The sequence below is a fragment of the Simochromis diagramma genome, unplaced genomic scaffold (assembly GCF_900408965.1).
Source record: "Simochromis diagramma unplaced genomic scaffold, fSimDia1.1 OVJJ01000414.1, whole genome shotgun sequence".
Classification (NCBI taxonomy): domain Eukaryota; kingdom Metazoa; phylum Chordata; class Actinopteri; order Cichliformes; family Cichlidae; genus Simochromis; species Simochromis diagramma.
In genome coordinates this window covers 140330-164033 of record NW_024387240.1, presented here as the reverse complement: position 1 = coordinate 164033, position 23704 = coordinate 140330, and the positions used below count along the sequence as shown (strand labels likewise).

General features: G+C 41.7%; 1 protein-coding gene across 1 annotated transcript in view; it reads right to left on the bottom strand.

Moving 5' to 3' along the window:
* LOC120747020 overlaps nucleotides 1-4004 on the bottom strand; it is a 75339-nt gene extending 71335 nt beyond the window's left edge. The window contains exon 1 of the mRNA XM_040052588.1: nucleotides 3960-4004. The gene's annotated coding sequence lies outside the window, so the exon portion shown is untranslated. The remainder of the gene's footprint in view (nucleotides 1-3959) is intronic.
* Nucleotides 4005-23704: the final 19700 nt, after the last annotated feature.

Sequence of the window (23704 nt, the reverse complement as noted above, 5' to 3'; positions counted from 1 at the left end):
GTTTAATCTGGATCTTTGCTGATTTTCTGTCTTCAGTAAAATGAAACTTTGATAAAAATCAGAGTCTGTTTATTTCTTTGGAAGTCAGCAAACTCATAAAGTGAGCAGAGGATCAAATAATTATGTCACTGCTGTAAAAAGGTAGAACACTGTGAGAACAGCTGTAATACAGTGTTGTATTATTCATGTACGTCGGAGTATTTGGAGAGTTTAGATCTTATATTTGCTATGGTCACTGAATCCTGGTGTTTCTTGGTTTAATGCAGTAACGTCTGTTTTCTACAATGTTTATATGACAGGAAATGCTGTTTGCGTTGGATTCTCTGTGATGAAGCAGATGGCGAGCCACCTCTGAACCTCATCACCTCCTTAGCCTGAGCAGCTGCTCTGAGCTTTCACTGTGCCAGACGAGGAGGCCACGCCCCCTTTTCCAGCCTTCACCTGAGCTCACCTGTGTGAAAGCACAGCACCAAACAGCTTAGCTGCTGTGTTTCACTCAGGAGCACTTTGGAAGTGAAGCTGACTGGACGTCTTTACTAAAACTGACTGACTACAAACCAGAGGAGCCAACGACAGAACTTCCAAACTCTTCAACATCCCAGAGACACTTTCCTGCATCATCAGGTGACTCCTTGTGATGAGGGAGCAGCTAAAGTAGCCTCGATAGCTTCAATATCAACATTGTGTTCGTGCTGTTTACACTCGTCTGTGACGCTGTGTGAAATATTCACTAGTGTTTTGTGATCATTCACATTTGATTTGATAGAAGAAGTTTCAGGACATTGAAGTTAGAGCTCTGAGTGGCTCCAGCTGCTCAGTGAGTCTCTTCCTCTCTTAAAGCCTCAAACTCACACTCTGGCCCTGCTCATTTAATATTCTGCAAACCTTCAGTGAGTTATGTTCACACTGTGTGATCAATATTTGTATGTTCTGTATCACTTTGTGCGTTTTCCTTTTCCTGTCATGAAGACAGCTCAGACCTGCTGGCGTCTCCAGGTCCTGCTGAGCTTTCAGGTTATGTGATAAATGCTTTGGAAGTCATGGATGGGCCTCACTTTAGATCAGCTCACACAACATACTTCACTAACAACCAGTAACTGTCTGAATTAACTCAGGAATATCTGTAACACATGTACAACTTTAGAAAGTGTTCGTCCATCATTGGAAAAGTATCAGACTGCTGTCATTGAACATGTTATATTTGAGCCTCTTCAGCAAAACTTCATCATGTGTATCCATGTTTATGAACGACATACTGAGGAGGAGTAATGCTTCATAAATGATGAAACAAGTATTAACTAACACTAATGCTGAAGAGTGTGCAGCTGTTATAAAGTGTTAGCAGCAAAACACTAAACATCAACAATACAGAAACACACAGAGGGGAACAACAACATCTACAACAGCAGCTTCACCTGCTGCTCACATCACACACGTGGAAATCACATATTTACTAACATTTTACAGTTAATTCATTTAGATTAAGATTTGTTTACACTGAAAATTAGACTCAATTAATATTTTCTGGTTCAGAAAAGTCTTAAACACAAAGATTTACATGTTAGTGACCACGTTGAGCCTCCTGTCAGTGTTTAGTTTCACCAGACTAGCTCTCTGTACCTGGCTATATCACCATGGTAACAGATGCTAAACACGGCCTGGTGTAGATCAGGTTATGTTCAGTGTCAGATTAAAATCAGCTGTAAGTGACACATTTTCTCTGAGTCTTTTATGTCCAGTCTGCTCTGAGCTGGAGCTCATGATAACATGAACGTCACTTTGATGTGGTGACAAACTCCTTCACCAGATTGTGTGTCAGAGCTGAATGCAGCGAGTAACCTTTCATGTTTAAGTGGATCGAGGTCAAAGTGTCACAGCTTTAATGTGCAGCTGTCAGCTTACAAATAAACTGCAGCACAGAGCGCTCACACACATTCATTCATTCACATGTTAATGATCGCTACCAGCATCACTTAGTCTCCTTTGATGCAGCAACAGTGTTGCCTGTGTTGTTATAGTTACATATTGTTTATAGCTCTGTGTCACCTGTTAATGTAACAATTAGAGATGGACCGATCCGATATTACGTATCGGTATCGGTCCGATACTGACCTAAATTACTGGATCGGATATCGGCGAGAAATAAAAAAATGTAATCCGATCCATTAAATATCAAAAAAGCACCTCACAAAACTTGCGACATGGCGTAACTCGTCTCATAACCGTAGCACGTCGGAGCAGTGTGGTCACGTGATACAGCGGCTGTGTGTATTTGTAGTCTCGCTACCAAACCAGCATTTCATCTCCGAGGAAGTGATCCCAGAGAGAAGTAAAGCAAGTGTGTAAGTTCCTCTCTGAATGTTTGTAAAGCATTCCCGCCTTAAGCTTAACAACCGATATATGGAGCAAGTGCCTCTCTCTCTCTCTCTCTCTCTCTCTCTCTCTCTCCTGCCGCTACTTCATGAAACTGCTTAATGATCAGCTGATCGGCTTTTCTGTCGCGACTCCGTCTCTCTTCTTTGCTTTTGGCCCACTTTGCACCAGAAAGAGGAAACCAGCGGCTGAACAACAGCAGCACGTTTAAGCTTGATAAGCTGTTGTTAGAATTTATTTAATATTACTTTCTACTCGAGGATCTTTTTCTACGTAGCTGACGGCTGGTAACTGTGCAGGGGCGGATCTAGCAAAGTTTAGCCAGGGGGGCCGATAGGGCATTAACAGGGAAAAGGGGGCACAAAGACATACTTTTCTTTCTTATTCTCATTTAAAATGTCGAGCTTTTAATAAATAATTATCTGAATCTTACACCCAAAGTTTTAATCTGATGTAAAATGTATAGAAGTCCATTACTGTATATAGTAACTGTTAAGTCTAATATAGTAAGCTGTAGTACTTTTTACTTTGGGAAAGTACCATCTGTGAATTCTGCAATTCTGTTGAAGAAAGATGTTGAATCTATTTAATTATTCTTGAAAAAATAATTGATTTCTGTGCATTTTTTTTCCAACACTGCATCAAATTAAAGTTGATTACATCGATTAAGCATCACGAAGTGGAGGGTGGAGGGTGGTTCCCTATTTTTTTTAATTTTTTTTGCTGGTAGTTTGCAACCCTATTAGTCAGGTTGCTTAATATTTCTGCTAAGTACTCTTTAAAATACCAGAATAGGGAGGATGGAGCAGGTTTAAGTTTATTAGATTGATCAGTGTTGCTGAACTATGAAATATTTTGGGCGCAGTGTACTTTTTACACACAGGTATAACAGAATAGCTTTATTGCTGTTGTTTATTTAAACTTGAGTATGAACTTATACAAAATGCAGCAAGATATTAAAAAACAGTTTTATTGATTAAAAAACACTATATCGGATTCATATCGGTATCGGCAGATATCCAAGTTCATGATATCGGTATCGGTATCGGACATAAAAAAGTGGTATCGTGCCATCTCTAGTAACAATATTTCTTATTAATGGAGGTGAAATCAGTGAGTCTACTTTGTGTGGAAGAAGACAGAAATAACGTATGAATGGTCGTGGTGTGGATGTGGAGAAGAGAGGCCCCAAATGCAGGCTGAAGCTGAACATCCTGGATGACTCGAACTGTTTCCCTCTGCAGTGACAGCTGCTTGATGCTGTTTTGTTTTAAAGCCCATCAGAAACACATAAATACCTTAACAGTACAATTTTTATTAATATTTTTAATGAAGCTTTTTTTTCCCAGGAGGTCTTAGTGATGCTGTAAATGTCACTAAGTGCAGTTTTATTCTCACAGACAAACTGTCACATGTTAAAAAACTGTTGAAGGTAAACGTTACAAATTTGTGGACTCATTTCTATAAACTGGCTTCAATCAAGCAGCAACTAAATTGTCAAATAGAGCGAAAAATTTTTCACGAATTATTTTCAGCACTCATTCATTGACAGACAGACTTTATTGTGTGAAGAACGTGTCATTTACCTGAGCTGTGAGATAAAAGGCAGACACTGCAGCAAACTCCTCACTTCACTCCCTTCATGTGAGCAGCCTGTCAGCTCCACTTGTTTCTTCTCTGGTTGGAGTTTCAGCAGCTCCAGGAGGATGGAGGTCTTTCTCTCTGAGAGGTCTATGGACCAGACTGCAGGAGCTGACTGGAAAACTGACTGTAATGATGGAAGGACACTCAGACCTGTTTTAGTCTCACAGTCCTTCACATGGGAGTACAGATCCAACAGGAAGTCACTCTGATATTTGTCATTGTAATGAGAATGAAGAGGGAATGTCTGATAAGAGCAGACTGATGATAGCATGTTGAGGATCTTCTCTCCTGTCCTCTGTTGTCTATCTGCTGCTACAATGAAGAGATTCATCAACAACTCAGTTTGATCTGAGAGATTTCCTGATGACTGACAGAAACTGGAAGAAAGAAAATGTGATGATTTGATCTGAGAACAACAAACAGAAACAAGCAGCACTGATACCGTCCTAGATTTGTCTCAGATAAATATCTCCAGCATTAAAAGTACATTAAAGACATAAGGTCAGTACTACAGTTGGTTCAATTATTTCTATAAAGTAACTTGACTGTATTTTAAACCACAATTGAAGATCACATGAAAACATTGAGTGTTTAATAAGTAAAACCAAAGAGCATACCTGAGTGAGTGGATGTGGGGTAAATGGTGTAAGAGGAACGAGCTCGCACTTTGACAGACTCTGTGATTACAGTGAAGGCAGACTTTCACCTTCCTCTTCCTCTTCTGCAGGACTCTCACAGCTCGGTCATACAGTTGTGTTTCACTGTTGACTGGGAGATGCAGCTGATTCTCAGTGAAGTCAAGTAAACTCACGTAATCCACGTCCCCATCAGTCAGAAGAGAAATGCTCCACAGCTGGCGTGACAAGGAGTCACTCCTACAGTTGGAAGGTTGGTAGAGAACTTCATTAGTTCACATGTAATCAGCTGCTGAGAACTATTATTATTATTATTATTATTATTATTATTATTATTATTATTATAGTCCATTTGTGTAGATTCATGCTGAAACCGAAGAACCATGTTCGCCTTTTTTCATGCAAAACTCCTAATTTGTGCAAAGCTGCCAGAGGCTTAAGAGGATTGACTCTGCATACGATATAAACCAGAGACGGGTGAGCTGATGTGAGTTTGCAGCCTTCAAGGTTTAGAAAGTAAATCTTAAACAAGTGTAAAATCTACATTCAAAATACGAACAGATATAGTCAGCAGAGTCACCGCAGTTTGAACAGGATGTAAGAATCATTCTGTCTACAGAAATAACACCATATAAGACACATGTGGAGCTTCAAATGTTAGAGATCCTGCAACTGGCTTTTGGGGCTGTGCAGGGCTCTCTCTTCTGGAAGATGATTGAATAAAAAGAAATATAAAATGTTTTGACCACTATGAGTCAGATTTTCTCTGTTCTATCATGGGGACAAAAGAATCGGGGTTTAATACTAATTTACCTCTTGTAGCAGTTTTTATCTCTGGTTATAAGGACAACTTTAACCTCCTAGGATGTGGCGTCCACATATGGGGACATCACATTTTGGTTGCCTAGTAGGGCTGCCACGATTAGTCAACTAGTCACGATTACGTCGACTATCAGAATCGTCGACGACTGATTTAATAGTCGACGCGTCGTTTGAAGCTTTGTAAGATCCCAAAAGACGCAGTAATAAGTAGTAGGATTTAAGAGTGTAATAACGGACTGAAACAGAAGATGGCAGCACTGCATGTACAAGGATGCCAGCTGCCGTTAAACCCCGAAGAAGAAGAAGCTGTGTCCCAGAATTCATAGCACGGCCCAGCTCAGTTTCCAACAATGGTGGCAGCTAGTTAGTTTTAATATTACTCTTATTATTCTTTCTGGGTCACAAAATAAATGTTTAACATATTTTCAGGCGAGAATGTAGCTGTGTAAACCTCAAATATCTGCTCAGTTTATCAAGACACCACATATTTTCAAAAGCACTCAGACGTTTTTGGAGATGTCTGTTACCCACTAGCTCGATAGCGAGCCGGGGGCGAGGCTCACTAGAGCCGTGAGAACACCGGACTCCCAGCAAATCGTTTTCAAACCCACCGCCGTCTTTCGCTACTCAGGTTAAACATACATGCGTCACTTAGATAACTTAAAAATGTTATAGTTTGGCTTTTTTCAGTATTTTATTTGTTCCTGAGTAAATCGGTTTGGCTGAGATTAAAGTTATAGTTTTTACACAGCTGAATAAACGTCAAGCAGACAGCTGATTATCAGAAGTGTGAGAATCTACTCCGGTGTCCTGTTATATTTTAGAAAGCAAGGAGTTTATTAAACTTCACCGAAACAATCTGCAAACTTCATTAAAATTTAACAAACTATCATCCTGTCTTTATTGTTAGTTAGCACCTTAAACACTTAAAGCTGTAAGCTAATGATAGTTATATAAGAGCAGATGCTGCTGGTGCAATAAGCTGTACTTTTTACGTCCAATGGATGATGATCTGATTAGTCGACTAATCGCAAAAATAATCGGTGACTAGTCGACTATCAAAATAATCGTTTGTGGCAGCCCTATTGCCTAGACAACAATACTAAGTTTTGCTCTTTCAAATGAACCACGTGGCTCAAAGGGGCACAATTGTTGTTTCTCATTTTGTTTTTGTACTCAGGAAAAATGCTGCTGTGTTCAGACACCAAATAGAGTTTTGTACATCATTACTCAATTGTGACTGTATAGTGTTCTACTATAAAGTCACAAGAGCAAAAAGAAATGTAAAATGCATGAAAGAGTTCAGGTGTTAGGAGGTTAATGGACTGATCATTGCTGACGTGTTTGGGTCTTGCTGTTTGGTTAGAAACTAAAAAACAAAGATACTTCTCTTAAATCTTAAAGGTTTTGACTCACTGTCAGCTTGTTTGTTGTGTTCAGGAGATGAGCTAATATTTATAATTCATTGTACATTAATGAGAAAACTGTATTGAACTAGCAGACTAACAACATGAAAATGTATCTAAACACATTTTTGTAGAGGAAATTCTTATATTTATGTTTATATGTGAACTAGAGGGTGAGGCATTTTGACTTAGTGTATTTTAACTGAACACAAGGTAACAAAGGCAGTATGTTTCTCATTGGAGAATAAAAGCTATACGTGTCTGCCTGATAACTCAGGAGTAACAGCTACAAATGAACACAGCATTAATCTGGGAGATAGGTCTGTTACTCTAACCTTACTTTGGGTTGTCTTTAGCACTGCTCATGGCCTCTGATCATGAAATTAACTTCACAATAATTATGAGACCATGGGTCAGTGTGATGCAGTGGTGCTAGTTTACAAGTTAAATGTGCTTCAGCTGAGACTGAAAATGTCTTAAATAAGTAATAAAATCTCTCATTCAAATGACAAACGTCCAGGTAAAAGTTAGTTAGCTTTCTGGGATCCCCTCACCTGGATTATTGTGTATGCATCAAGACTAAAGAATAATGTTACCAAATACCTAAAGACTACGTACAAACTTTCTGCTGTCTACAACTCACTGGAAACATGATGAAACAAAGCTGAAACAAATCCTTCTCACTACTATGTTCTCATTTTTCACTTTAATAAAAATACATACTGATCTAAATCACTGAATGCTTCACATTTAAAACAGAACCCAAAACAAAACCCTTTAACTTCAGATCTAAATGTTCTCATTTACCTTTGAAGTTTGCTGAGGCATCCCAGCAAAGGCCTCATTCCCTGTTTTGATACCGTTGTATCCTCCAGGTTCAGCTCTATTTTCCTCTCCTGACTCTGGCTGATTACATAGGCCAGAACACAACACTGCTGAGGATCAAGAGTCTCTCCACTCACATCAATACAGTAGTCCAGTTTATCCAGGAGACAGAGGCAGGCATCAGGTGACTGAGACTCATAGAGGCATTGACATAAGAACATTAAGTCCACTTCACAGTCTTCACTGTCACTACAACCTACAAAGGTGGTCACCAAGTGTTTGAAGAACCAGTCAGACGTGTCTCTGAGCTGCTGAGGAGGAAGGAGACCTTCTAACAAATCAGTGTTCTTCTCATTCAACAGTCCACACAGGAAAGGGACCAAATGTTTCATGTGTTTGCTGCCCTGAACCAGACACTTCTGTAGAACACATCTGGTCTTCTCTGGATCCTTTAAGACCCACAGAGCTGCAAAAAACTCCTGAACCGTGTAGTGGAGAAAGGCACACAAGGGTTTCTTTACAGTTGGGCTGATTTGAATCAGAAGCTTGCTCAAAATGGCCAAATTAGCACAGCTGTCTAGTTTGGGCAGTGATGTTAGGCTCACATTTTTCCCTTCTGTTGCACAAAAAGCTGCCTGAGATAAAGACAGTATTGCATCCCATTTAGTACTTTCATTTTCAGGTGTCTTGGAAACATTTCTCTGATTGCAGAAATGGAGGATATGGAGGTATATTTCAGTAACTGTGCAGGGATGTGGAGAGAAATCTGAGCCCTCAAAGCTAAAGCAGGCGACCACCATCAGGGCGTACATGGGGACGTGGCAAAGAGAGAATAACTCCAGGTTACACAAGACTTTGTTGAAGTGATCCTCACTCAGATTCTTGGATAAGTACTCTCTGATGCCCTGCTCACTGAAGCCTTTCACTTCCACTCTGAGACAGTCCCAATCCAACAGGAAGTCTGCTGACTCCACCTCTGGTCTGCAGGTGATGATGATCTTTGCTTCGGGTAGAAGGGTCTTCTGTATGAGCTCCAGCACTGCAGACTGAGTTGATGTAGAGGGAACATTTGGTACTCCATCAAAAATGATGGTAACACTGTCAGCATTATTCTTTATGTCCACTAAGACCTCATCGTTGCCTTCATCTGGTTCACAGAACACACTGAAGAGAAGATCCTCCAGTTTATGGACCTCTGTGATGTTGGGTGCTTCTCTCATATCAAAGTAGAACATGTAATCCAGATCCTTGTTATCTTTCTCTGACCACAGTTTCAACATCTGATGGACCACAGCTGTTTTCCCAGTTCCAGGTTTTCCGACCAAAAGGATTTTTCTGTCATATATTTTCAGCAGTTCACTGGGAGAGGTTACATGTTTGTCCTCAGGTATGTAGGCCTTGAGTTTTTTAGTGCGAACCTTCCTGCTTTTCTTGATCTTTGACTTTTTTATTTTGGATGCTGAAGCCTGTCCTTGTGTGTCTAACACAAGTGAAGTGTAGGACAAAGATGTCTCCTTGTTGAACAGGACTGCTTTACTTTGACTCCATGATCTTTCTGAAATCTTCTGAGCTTTAAATTTCAACTTTTGCTGGTATCTGTGACACGGTTTAGGGCCTGAAAGAAAAGAGGTGTAGGAGAAATTAATTAAAAATTAATTTAGGGATTTAACTCATGTGTCACTGAACAGCACTGCATTATAAATGAGCGTGATCACGAGAAATCTTGCCACAGACTTCAGTTTGTTTAAAAATACCTTGTAAATATGTTACATCCATGTTGGTGTCATCCTTGAAGGAAAAGCAGCTGATCCAATAGTTCAGGTTAAATTTGTCTCGTGAAGAGGAATCTGATGCTGTAATTTCCAGAAAAGATGGCGGCCTTTCTGTTCTTCTCTTTCTTGTTATGTCAATAATCCTGAGAAACTCATAGCAGGCTGCTTCCCCCTTTTTTATGACACGGTTCACAATTTCTCTGGTTTTGTCAAAGTCGTCACCCGCTGTCTTTATTTTACTGACTTCTTCCTCTGAGAAAACTTCTTTCTGGTAGAGATGCTCTACAATCCCATCGAGCCCCTTTAATGTTCCCACCAGTTTGGGCTGGGCCCTCCTGACGTACTCCACAGCGGACTGAGATGTACAAGCCATGTTTCCTTTATTTCATGTACAAGCCATGTTTCCTTTATTTCCTGGATTTCTGTTGAAAAAAATGTGGATTTAAACAAAATGTAATTAATTTCAAAGATTCAGACTAATATATAATTTTGATGTTGCTCCTGTTCCTAGCATTGCTAGGCTTTGTTTTAAATTGATGTGTCAAGTGTGTTTATAATTTATCCTCAGTCTTTGACTTTTAGTTTTTTCAGCATTCTGGTTTTTGATTTTATTTTCTTGTCTTCTTTAAATGTTTTTTTTCTTTATTATTTTGCAATTGACAGCGCCACCACTCTCTTGGTGGCGCTGTCAATTGGTGTTCGCTCGCTGTGCGGTAGAGTATCACTTCCTGTTCCTGCTCAACCACAGTGGTGTTTCTGAGTAGCTTATGTGCTTAGCAATTTAATTAAAAACTTTTAGATACATTTTTTTTCATAGTATAATCTTCGCGTGCTTCATCCGAAGCACACTTTCTGTGTACTCACTACCTGATTTATAGCCAAAGTATTCACTCACTGTGTATTTACTGTTTCGCTAGCTTAGCTTAGCTCTCTGTCTCTCTTCCACAGCATGTCTTTATCCTGTCTTCCTTCTCTTACCCCAACCAATCACAGCAGATGGTTGCCCCTCTTTGGGCTCTCACACTCTGAGGGGCCTCTGGATGTCTGCCTGGATCTCCTCCATGCCTGCTTCATGCCCTCATTGGAGGGGCTATCACTCCCCACACCCTCTAGCATATTGTTAAATGGAGAAATGTCTTAAAGCATTCTCAATCATCCAGGAAAGTAAATCTCCAAAAGTTGATTCTGTTCATCTGGACGTAGCGTTTTGTAGGAGAAACGTTTCATCATCCAGGTGACTTCTTCAGTCTCAGCTGACTGCAGGTTTCAATCTTATAAACAAGACATTTGCATAATGACTGAAACCAGCCCACTGAAGAACAATGGGCTGGGAGGTCAGTTTTTTCATCATTAATATGCAAATTGTCATGACCATTGATCAAAGACCATTGATCAATGTGATGAAATGTTGCTCCCACTGAAAATGCTACCTCCAGATGAACAGAATCAACTTTTGGGTACATTATGAGAACCTTTTTGAATTTTTTCTTAGGCGCACCAGTGCAATCATGGCAAAAAGTTAGTGTAGAGCCCTGTAGATGAGACCTAAACTAAACACAACTGTAGCGGACTTCCACAGTCGCTAGAGGTCGGGGATGGAGTCTGCCTATTTGCCTGACGCGCTGTCAACATTACGCAATAATGCGAGAGGTGGAATTGCTTGCTTGTTTATTAAAGTGCTTTGAGAGTTTACAGAGTAATGTCATCGGCTCCCGATTCAGACTCTTAAACATCACAGGCTCTGATGCAACAAGGGGAAACTCGTGGTGCAGCGGTCAACAAAAACTACAGCTCCAGCTCTCCTCTCAGAGAATGAAAGACTGACCACACCCTCTTAATTTCACCACTAGCACCCACGTGACTCCCGATACACATCACCATAGCAACCAAACAAATGAAAACCCAGTGGATCATCAAACTTCAATACATTTAGTTATGGCTGCTACAACAACAAAACCCTGACTAAATAACGGCAACAAGAACTTAGTATATTTCCAATATATCATAAGAAATCAGAAAATACAAAATAAACTCAAACAACTGGGTCACACAACCCCTGACAAATTGTCTGATTAGAAACATCTGGAAAAACACAAGAAGAACCCTCACTGTTGTTTAACTTCCACAGCTGAAAAAGACTCTTCAGCTGATCTGCATGTTTCATCATTTCCTCTTATTGTTTCTTACTAAATGTTTATTGCTTAGTGTTCAGTCCATCGTGTCAGTGAGGGGCACAGACCAGAGGGAGGAGAGCAGGTAATCATGATATCTGTGAGCTTTAGAGCAGACTGAAAATTACTACTTTAAATATTCATAGATTAGTTTGAATAGGAAGAAGAAATCATCTGTGGTTCTCATGTCATGTTAAGAAAAAATAATATTACAATTGTGTATTAAACAAGTAGATTTTAATGTATATTACAGTCACTAACTCATCATGTAAAATAAGCCACAGAAATTGGCATTGGTTACACCGCACAGTGCAAAAGTCTTGAGCCACCCATGACATCATTATATTTCCCTTCTAAGGATCCAGATGTTCTTCTAATTTCTTAATGCAATAAGTTTCCAGGTTTCTTTGAATATTGGTGTAAATGTTTGTTTTCTTTCTCTGCCTGCTACAAATCTATTGTAGGATATGCCCAGCTCGCCTCTCCCGGACAACCTTCCGCTCTAAGCTTCACCTCCACCCGCGTTAAGTAAGACTGCTGCAATCAGCTGCAGGTTCACTGAAACCACGTCTAGCCTGCCGTTAACACGTCCCTGTCACAGTGACTCTGAGGTCTCCAGCTCATAACTGCACTTGCCAATAGCTTCAAGGTTCCTGCTGGATGTTACCCCCCGTGCTGGTTCCCCATTCCTCGTCCTTGATGACCCCCCCCCCCCTTTGTGACTCTTAGCCCTCACCCTAGCACATGTGGGGACTCCTGGCACTATGGTGGTTCACTGAAATGTTTACTCATAGTACTGTTTTCATAGTTTATAGCATTTTTCTCACAGTACTGTTTCATACCGGTTCCTTTAGTGCTTCGACAGCATCTCATAGCTTGTAGATAATTTCTAGTGATTCATTTTGTTTCATGCAAAGTGATGTGACTCCTTGTAAAAGAACATCCCTCAGAACTGGTTTTTAGGCTCTCGTCTTTAGTTTGTCTTTCACTAAAGTCTTGTTTCTTACTCTCTTTTGTCAACACCTGACTTCCTGTAATAAACTTTGAGATCTGAGAGTTATTTATTTCACACTTGGTTCAACAGTTTCCCTTCATACACACACAAACTGTGATTTCCCTAATCACACTGCACCCACCCGAGTGAACAGGAGCAGGAAGAAGAAAATATTCTTATTAAACCGTGTCCCCTATCTGCACTCCAAATGATATTACAAGTGGGCACCATCAACCAAGGAACACATTAACGTTTGTCTACAGTTCGTAGCGCAAGCCACACAACAAGAATATAACCAGCAATATACCCCACCGCATAATAGCAAGGAGAAGAGAATGACCCCCAGTTAACTCACATTTCTTTCAAATCATCATATTGATTTATCATTTTAAACATAGCACATTTTAAAACAGCGCATGTTTGTACAACTCTTAAAATTAATGAGCAGTTCCACAATCTATAACCGTGGACTCATTGTGTAGTCGCGAACTGATGCTAAAAATGATGTTTCCTTCTGTCCTCACCTCCTAAACAATATTTGTAACTTGAGGGCTAATATATTTTTTTAGCCTTATTTTGTCTGTAATTTCACTAAATCTTTCAATAGTTTCAATTTATGAACAAATGATTCGTTTGTCCTCTGTTTTACGTGAATATGATCCTTTGTGTCACTTTCTTCTGTAATAAATATGGAGGTTTTATGGTATTTACATATGTATCCCCCCAAATTTCTACAGTAACTAAGATACAGGAAAAAGTATAAAAGTATGCATCGCCTTGTAGTCTAAATCTCTAACCTTACCCAAAATAAAATGTTTTTAGCCATCTTATTTTAAGTGCTTCCTAGTTTGTGTCTGCTCCTGAGTCCACTCCCTCGTTTCGGGCGTGACAATCTGTTTTATTTCTCCACTATTAAAAACACTCTGGGATAACAGCTGAATGATTACTGGTTGATCTCCGGGATTTCACAAAAAACATTAAACAACAAACTTTCTTTACTGTTTTGTAATGTCTGTAGTTTCTAATTATTGCTTTTAAATCGTATTATTTCACTACTTAAACTCTTCTGCACAAAGTTTGAACTAGGAAGTCAAAAACATCCGTGTTTGCCCTGGCCTTTGATTTGGTCACTTCCTGTAACCGTGACGGGAAAAACCGAACAGCTGTGTCTGTCAGAGACCCTGCAGTACCGTTAGAATGGTTTATGGATGTATTGATTGATTATTGTTATTAACATTATACATTTCTCGTGTTACACTGTCTGCTGTAATGTACAATAATCCTTCCCCTGAGTAGCCCAGGTATGGCCGACGCATCGCCGTAATAAAGGCAGCCATATAGATATGACCTATATATTTTAGTTTAAAGCGAAAATAACTGAATGTGACGATGTTATGAAACACACACTCGAAGTAACGGCGGGAGTCTGACCGCAAAACATCTTTAAAACTAAAGTGAAAACATACCTGAGCAGCGAAGCCGAGCCTCCGAGCTGAAGCTACTTTCATTCATAAAAGAAACACTTCCTGTAGTTCCTCCTCAGCTGTGTAGGTCCTGCTGGTGTCCACACGATGGCGCCATTGTAGTAGCAGACAGATGACACAAACCACTTCTATGGACTTTGAAAATGTTTTCAGTGAGAAACGGAAAACATTAAATGATTGAAATAGAAAGATCATTCTATAAATACACTAACAACAATAAATAGCGTGATATACACAAGGGCACAATGAAAATGTGTAGTCAAAAGCTTCACACTGTCAGGTTTCACCAATACAAAGATTGAGCAGACGCAAAACGAGTACCAGCAAAATATCATTGCTCACTCACATTACTCAGTCGTTACACTGCACCGACAGTTTGCAGCTGCATGCCTGAATGTCTTCACATCACGAAGGATTTAATGTATAGATTTATTTTGACTTGTTATTAATATACTCTACTACTTGTTGTAGTTAAAGAAGTCAAACTTGCATCAACACAACTAAATTTCTCTCCACCAGTCTAAACCAGTCCTACAAATATCTCCCAGTGTGGCAGCACAGATAACCACTGGTGTATAAGGTGCTTCTGAATTCACAATACTTTGATGAAGAACCTGCTGAGTAAACAATCAGCCTGTTATTATTGCTTCCTACATCTGCTTTTGAAAACCTCCCAAAGGCCCGTTTAAGAGCCACGTCAGTGTATTTGTATCTGTTCTTGCTGCATCTTCATTGGTCTGTCTCTCTGTTGCTATCTGCCGTTTTGTCTCTTTAGCTCTTCATCTTTTTTTGTTTTGTCAGTTTCTGTCAGTGAGCTGGTGAACTTTTGTGTGTCTGCTGCCTTTGTTTGTGTGTTCTCAACATGATGCGCCCCAAATTCAAGCCCTGCACATCTTGCCAGACTCCCAATCAGGAAGCAGAAAAACCTGCTGTCTCCGCTCTGGAAGTCTGTCCACCAAGAAAAGCTCTGACTTCTGCTAAATGGGCCAAACTGGGCAGAAAGTATACAAACACATCCTTATAGAATATGATGTAACACTATAATTCTGAAATATAGTGGGCCATGAAAGATACACCACTCATCCTGCAGCCTTCAATTGGAGCCTCCAAAGGATGCAGACCCTGGCTGCGTCCCAATTCAGGGTCTGCAGCCTTAAAGGCCACATTTTGAAGCCAATTGCATCACAGTGACGAAATGAAGGCTGTCCCAACTCAAAGGCTGCTCGAGATGCGGCCTTCATTTCCCTGACAACAACAGACACGTGGTGTGTGTGCGGGTGTCTGCCTCTTATAACCACAGTGATTCTCCTGTGGTTTGAAATCTCACGTGATCTTGTGACGTGATCACGAGTCCACACACACAGGTCACCTCAACAAGAACAGATTCAATCCTAATGATTCAGTTACCATAGAAACATGAAATGGTTTGGTTGACAGCACATGTTAGACTGTTGTAAACGTCACAGCCACACAGTCACACTTCCTGAGTGTTTCTAACATGATGGATGTGAAACACTGAGTGATGCTTCATCACATTCACACTCACAGCTCCTCTGTCAGTGTCTCAGCTATGCTGGCAGCCTGGAGTCACCTGTAACATGACTGTGGGCCGATGCTGAACTCTGACTCTTATATGTGTCTTATTAACCTCAGAGCTGCTCAAACTGAGGGAGGCGGGACTTACAGCACAGGAAGTGATGTCAGAATATAAAGGCTCCTGAGTGAGTGACAGGTTTGACGGTGACATGGATCTCTTCAGACCTGGATCACAGTCTTCACACTAAACCCTTTAAACATCTTTACTCTGTTGGTTTGATCAGTAAGAACAATAATGTCATAAAACCATGATGTTTCCTCTCCTGATGAATAGATCCGTGTAGATGAACCACTCAAAGGCTCCACTGAAACAATACCTCACATTAAATATATGATTATAGTCAGAGGGGACTCCAAAATAAAAGCACCTTTAAACCAAGTTCTTTCAGACTAAAAGGAGACAGGAACAAAACTGATCAGAACTTCCTGGTGAATCATGTCAAATAAAAGAAACTCAAACCTGTTTCGTAGTATAAGAGTTCATCCAACCTGCAGCAGTGATACTGAAGTCTGAACAACACAAAAACCAAATGAATCTGTCCATCAGTGATAATAAAGATCTGCCTGACATCAATCTGTAACATCAGCAGGACCAAGATCACTTCCACCGTGTTCATCACTGGTAGGTTAAACTGGGAGACAGTCTCTAACATGATGAAACCATAGTCTATGATCTAGAGCATCATAGTGGTGCGCAGGTTCATCCAGGCCACAGTGCTCTACACTGAACAAGTCAAACACCTGGACTTCACCCAGTTGGTGTCTTTGTGTCTTCTTTCTTCAGCTCTACAGACTAACACAGAGAACTGTTTCTAATACATGGCTTATCAGTACGTTTGAGTCCATCCACACAGCTCAATAGTTTCTACTAACACGTTCACCAACATAGAGGTCAGAGTGAAATAATGAGGTGTTAGACTGATGTTCTGCCTGACACCAAAGAGACACAGGAAGTGTTTGATTCAGTCAGAGGAGTTTGAACTTATTGAACCACCTTTGGTGTCTATGATGGTGTCGTCTGTGGAAGGATGTGTGGAGCAGAAACAAAACCAGCCAAGAACAACACCATGAAGCTCATTTAAGAGAAATGGAAAGCTCTGGTGAAATAAACACAGTTAATCATTTTGATCCCATCAGGTCCTGGACCCCTGCTCTCTGTCCAATCACAGACTGAACACATCAGCAGGACCACCAAAGTCCTCAGATTAGTCCAGGGTCTATCCTCAGCCTTTGAGAGCTTCAGTTACTCACAGTTAAACACACTAACAAATATGTCATCATCCATCTTCTTCTACACTCTATCACTGATCACTAAAACTAGCTAATTCATCTGGTGGACAAACATATGAAGTGCAGCATGAAGCTACAAATGAAACTGCTTCAGCTACGTGTATATATACATACTATAACCTATATAACTATATGTATAGTGTATTATGTAGGTTTTAGAGCTGGGGGTAGAACTGCTGATGGCCTGGTTGTTATTTATGTTCCCCATGGTTCACCAGCTCTCACACAACATCAGCACCAATGATCCACGTCCTCATAAACCTCTGAATCAGGTCCTGAAGCAGTGACGTCCTGAGTGAAGACCTCACTGATCACATGACTCTGGTCACCTGGACTCAGTGTTTCTGAAGCAGTGTGCTGGGTTTTTACAAATACGTGGCTGCTGCCTGATGTTGGGCCCACAGAGGAAGACGACTCACTTCCTCCTTAAACATGTGGAAGGAGAGCAAAGTGCTGCCAGACTCTTATTTCTGACAGGAACAGAAGAAACCACAGCAAACTGGTCCAGTTCTTCATCTTCATCACAATCTGTTTATTTATGATGGTGTCTCAGTCTGAGGGTTTGAAGTTTCCATGTCTGTGTGATGTGTGGTGTGAAGGCTGCTGGTTAAACTGGGACTCACTGTTTAAAGCACTGAGTGCTCATAGAGAGATGCTCCATGAGTCCCAGTACAGACTACAAACATGGTGGAAACTTAGCTTTGATATCCACACACTCTGCACGTCTGTGAGTAACTGTGATGAAGATGTGCAGAGATCTGTGTCCAAACAGGAGAAAGACTGTAAAGACTCTGTGCTTCTAACAGCCTCTGTTAACATATGTGAGGCTGTTTGTTGTTGTTGCCATGGAGCTTTTCACTGTTTGGGTCAGCAGGTCATGTGATCAGGTTTGTTCTGCTGGACGATGGTTCAGTGTTAGGTTTGTTTGCATTCATCAATAAATATCTAAATAAATCAAAGACTCCATGTTTGTTCTTTCATCATGTGACCTCTGCTCATCCATCTCTGTGTGTATCAGGATACATTTAGTTCATAATACACGAGTAAGAGAAATCGAAGAAAAGACAGCGTGATGTCCTGTATGGACAGGTGGAAGGAACCAAGTCCTCAGCTGAAACACTCATAGAAGAGTAGAGCTGTAGCAGGTGGTGTGAGGAGGAGGTGGTGTAATCTAGTTAACGCAGTACTGAAACACTCCAGCAGAGGGCGCTGTTAAGTCCTTATTGTAACACAGTTACTGTGCATTCTGATGGCTAAAGATCCAATCGGGACAAAAATAAAAATAAAAAAATAACAGGAAGCCAATGAAGGGAAGCCAAAACAGGAGAAATCTGCTCTCTCTTTCTAGTCCCTGTCAGGACTCTTGCTGCAGCATTTTGGATTAACTGAAGGCTAACCATTTCTAAGTCACTGTGGAAACACTGATCAAAGTTAAAGTCTTGATTTGAAACTCTGATTAACTACATGGGCTCACATGGAAAACTACAGGCTGACATTAACATTAAAGTACATGTAGAGCTTAATGCATTCCACTCCGTTTTCCTGAAGTGCACATCTTACAGTGCACTTTTTACAGCCTGGAACAAACATTTCAACAATATGACTTTAAATCTCACATTTCAAATACACTTGATTGATTTGAAATATTCTAATATTATAAGATGATGAGAGGAAAAAGGTTCATGTCCTAAAAATCAAAGTTCATATACATTGCAGTCAGATCAAATGCTTTAATACTTTATCTACATGTTGATATTTGTGTGCTCCCAATTGTTCATTTTTCCCTCTTTCACAATGAAAAACAGAGAGACTGAAAACATCTGGATCATTTGACTCAAATCAGATCTATTTTGTACAGTCACAAGTCCCAGCAGTGTTGTAGCTGGATAGTGTAGTGGTAAGACTATGCAACTTGGGAGTGAGGGCGCAATTCCAGATTCCCACTTGGTAAGTCTTAGAATGGTCTGCAGCTTTCACTACATCTTGTACCCTGTATGATTGTGTGCAAGCTTTGATTTAGCATTACTCCAGCTGCCTCCCTCTTCCCGCTCCACCACAACCACCCACACATGCAGGGCCTTGGAGTAGGGGTATGTCACCAGGGGGCAGAGGAGGCTACCCCCCGTCCACGTCCCCTTCTGGCTGCCTCTGCCTCAATTTTATCCCACAACTTAGACATTCACATTACTCACACTCTCATTACACACATATAGGATCTTGGGGGTGGGCACGATACACGGAGTCCAAAGTACCATCAGGGTGTACACCCCACCCCTGGCGTCGTTGCCCACCTCTCAATGTTAAATACACGTAGACATTGAGGGCCAACAGGAGGGACCATGCGCTTACCTGCTGCTCTCTGGCAGGTAGCTCCATGCCCCCTGGGTTTTAAATGCACCTTAGAACACACATGCATCAACACTAAAATGAGCGGGTGGAGGGAGGTTTGGAGTCTTCTCTCACCCCCACCCCATTCTCTGCGGCCTGCTGGAGCGGGGGGGCTAGGAGGAGGAGTTGGCCGTCCGACTGCGGCCTGGAGTGTGGGGCCTCCCTGCTGCTGTGGAGTCGGGGCGGTCTGCCTCTCCCCACCGTAGGGAAAAGGGTAACACCACCTGGGTCTGGGTGCAGTTCCCCCTCCAGGGGCGGGACACCTAGACCCGGTTCGTAGAGTACGCTTGGGGAGTGTGATCGTGTGTACAGCGTCTCTTTATGTCTATCTCCACGTTGGTTGAGTGTGGAGTAAGTGTATATGAGAGCATGAGGGTGGGAATGGATGTTTGTATCTGTGTGTGCCTGTATGTCTGTGTCTATATGTCAGGTTGGGTATCAGACGCCACCTCTCTGGGGACATCTCAGGCCCTCCAAGGTTTGGAGGCCTATCTCCCCCTACCACCACTTCCCTGCCAGTGGCGGACCCCCTCAGACATCGGTGCGTTGGTGGTTCTTTGTGTCCGGGGATGGGCGTCCAGGTACACACCGGCTCACTCCTTGGCGGCCGCTTATCGGGGCCTGGAGCCTGGGGCTCGCTGGGCCACTTCGGAGGTGGGGTGCCCCCGGCCTCTCGGCCTGGGGGCTCGGTCACTCAGGTGCAGCTGGCTGCTGGCGGAGCTCACGGGCACGTCACTGCAACTCCCCCTGGCTTCTGCTCCGCGGCTGCTGAGTGAGCCCTCATCTGGGACTCTCCTCAGCTCCTTTCTGGGACAGTGGCGCGGCTGCCCCTCTGTTGGTCTTCCTGGTCTCTTGTGTTCTGGGGCCTCTGGATGTCTGGAGTTTGATCTCCTCCATACCTGCTTCATGCCCTGGAGGACGGGGCTGTGGCCCCCCCACACCCTCTAGCAGATCATTACATGAAGGAACCTTTTAAAAACAAGCGCGTCCATGCTCACAGGTGTCACACGGGTGATCACACCCACAAACTACACCCTTTTTGGCTCCTACCTCAAAGCACACTGTGTTCTGTTGATCTTATGTGCTGCACAATAATGTTTAATATTTAGTATTTACTGTCATATTCCCATATATCATTGTGATGTTGTTTATTCTAGTACTCTTCTTCTCTTCTGCTTGTTTTCTTTTTTTCTTTCTCAGCAGGTGATCCAGGTGATTGATATATGCATTTTTTTTCTCTGCCCGTTCTGTTGGTTTTTGGTTTTTGCCCTTCTCCCCCCGTCCCTCTTCTCAGCTGTTTCTCTTTCCCTCTTTCTTTCTCCCCTTCTTTCCCCCAGTCAAGTCTGTCCCATGTTCAGCAAGTGAAAATAAAATAAACATAAAAGGTGAATCAAATGGACCATTATGGCAAGGCTGGATGGTCAGTTTGGTAAAGTAAATCCGTTGGGCATCTTCTTTTGCCTTTAGACAACAATTCTGATGCAAAAGAGCCAAACGGGACAGGCAGAAAACAAAAACACAACAAAAAACAAAGCATTACTATATGATAAATGGACTGTACAAACCAATCATTATATATGTACAATGTTATTATTTAAAGTGATATTTTTAACATACTATTGTGCTGGAGCCCGAGCTCACAGTTTGAGATGGACATGAATATATCATGTAAAGCTACCACGAGTATTAGGGCCACATTAAGATACAGAAATATTGCTGAACATTTGGAGAATACTGTGGAAATATGGAGATGAAAGTGAAAAATCTATCTGGAGAAAAAAAGTGGAATTGTGCAGATTGCAGTTGTTGTTTCAAGACTCTATAAAATGCCTTGTGTAGATGAGTTAGTGAAACAAACTGATCAGTCATCGAGTGATACAACATCCATCTTCTTATTGCATGAGGGTGGAACCATCGATAACCTTGCATCTGTCCATGACCAGCCGTTTCATTTCTACAAATCCACCCAAATTTTACAAGCCTGTGTCTTTTCTCCTGATTTTTCCTCTTCCTGAACCATCTTTTCAACGTGCTTATACTGATCACCGCATTGTGTTTATGAGCTCAAAGACAAATCATTGGACACTTTGGAGGCTTTCCTCCACATTTGGGCGGTCAGCTGTTGCTCATAACTTCCTATGCTTGCTTGTTCAGGTAGAAACCGGAGCTGTCGTTTCCCGACAAAAAATCGTCTGAGAAAGCGAGGAAGACGTGCGGGCAACCAAGTGAGAATACGGAAATACAGGAATATCCTTGATTTTGCGTCCTGCTCGGGGCTGCCGACGTTGGATGTTTTAGCTAAAACGGGCTTCGAGTTGAGTGCAATGCCTTCCCCCGCATGGTTTTCATCAGGACGCCAAGCTTTCCTAGAACATGTGAGTGACCATCTCATTGTCCCATGGCTTATGATAAAAGGTAAGAAGTCTCGGGGAGTGTGCAGGGCGAATGTGTGCCAAGTCCCTCAGGATTTAACCAGAGATGCTTCAGCCTCGCCGATTAAGATGACCCTATTAAACTGCCGTTTGATCTCAAATAAAGCATTTGCCCTCAATGATCTTTTGATTAGGAATAACTTGGATTTTAAGTTCCTAACCAAAACTAAGTGGAATATGTAGTTTCCTTTTTTTTTTTCATTTAATGAACTGTGCCAGGCAGACCGTCATTGTCTAACCACACTGCATCTTTCAGGAGATGGAGTTGGGTTGGCTGTTAATCCCCATGGATTAACATGGACATTACATGGCTCACTAAGTGATTCTCTGCATTTAACCCATTCACTCAGTAAGCAGTGGGCAATCATTTTGCAATGTCTAAAAATTCTAGATAAAGTGGCTCGTCTTAAAATCAGGAAAGCCAAAACTGTCTAAAGAGCTGGAAAGAAAAGCGTCTGGACTTCTTTAAGTTGTTTGAAGGTGTTTCACCTCTCATATGAGAAGCTTCTTCAGTTCTAGGGTCAAATAGTGCAGAGTCCCAGATTAAAGCCCTGTGGGGGTGTCCCACCGAGAGGGGCAAAAGGGCCCCCTAATGATACTCTAACCTAATCACAGGAGCCCAGGTGTGAAAGCCAACACTGTAAAATCCTGCCCTGGTTTACAGAAGCTATCCACAGCTTTAGGCAAGTTTGCCGTAAAACCTGTATGTCTAAGGCTTCCTCAAATCATCTTCAAGCAGTCCAAAATGCCGCATCAAGGCTTTAACCTGCAGTCATAAATTCTCCCAAATCTCTCCTGTGTTAAAATCCTTGCACTGGCTTCCGGTTGGGTACAGATATAAGTTTAAAATTTTTACTTTTACATTTAAGCCCTTACAAGGTGAGGCCCCCACTTATATCGTTGTGATTCTTCAACCTTACTCTCTATACCGGATCCTTAAATCCATTATAGTGGTCTTCTAACTATTCCACAGACCCGTTTGAAAACAAAGGGGGATCGTGGTTTCAAACCCCAGCTCGTACACTGTGGAACAGTTTATTCCCCGCCCCCTTCCCCCCACTATGCACCACTGACTCTCTGACTTAGACAGGCATTTGGTTAACTTGGGTTACTTACTACTTACTTGCCTCTGTGCTTCATGTTCTCTCTGTCTCCCCTGTCAGCCATGTCCCCTTATCAACTTTGCGTCTCTATGCCTGTCTCCCGCTTCCTGTTATCCTTTGAAAGTCTCGTGTCCTGTGTTCAGTGTTTTGAGTTTTGCTTTTCCTCTGTGTCATTACATCTGATTAGTCTGAACTGTGTTTCCACCTGTTCCCAATCCTCTTGTTGTCCTGTGTTTGGTACCAACACTTCACCGAGTTCTTTTGATTCCTCAGAGGCATCTGATGGAAGACAAAACACTGCTCAGTAGACCATTTAACACTTTATTTCTCTTTCATATTACTTCATGAAGGGAGATGCGTCTTCCATGACACGTTGCAGCGGATCTCAAAATGGTGGTGTGCCCCTAACAGTTTTATTACAGAAGCTCTCTCATTCTAGTCTAAACAGTGTCTCAGTAACTTTCCACTAGAAAATGCTCCCCTGTTATCTGCTTTTCCCCCGGCAGGCATGAGCGAGAGTCTACAGCATTCCACTTCCCAAGGACACGTAGTGTAATGCCTTTATTTTTCAGTGCTGTGTCCACATAATACTACACTATATGGTTATATGGCATTTTAGTTAATATAAAGCATAGAATTAAGGCACTTCAAATAATTTAATCCCAACAATTGCCTGTGTATTTCAGTCCTTAGTCTTCCCCATTTGTTGTCATGTTGTGCACCCTTACTGCTGTGTGTTTCCCTCGTGCTCCTGTCTAAATCTGTAGTT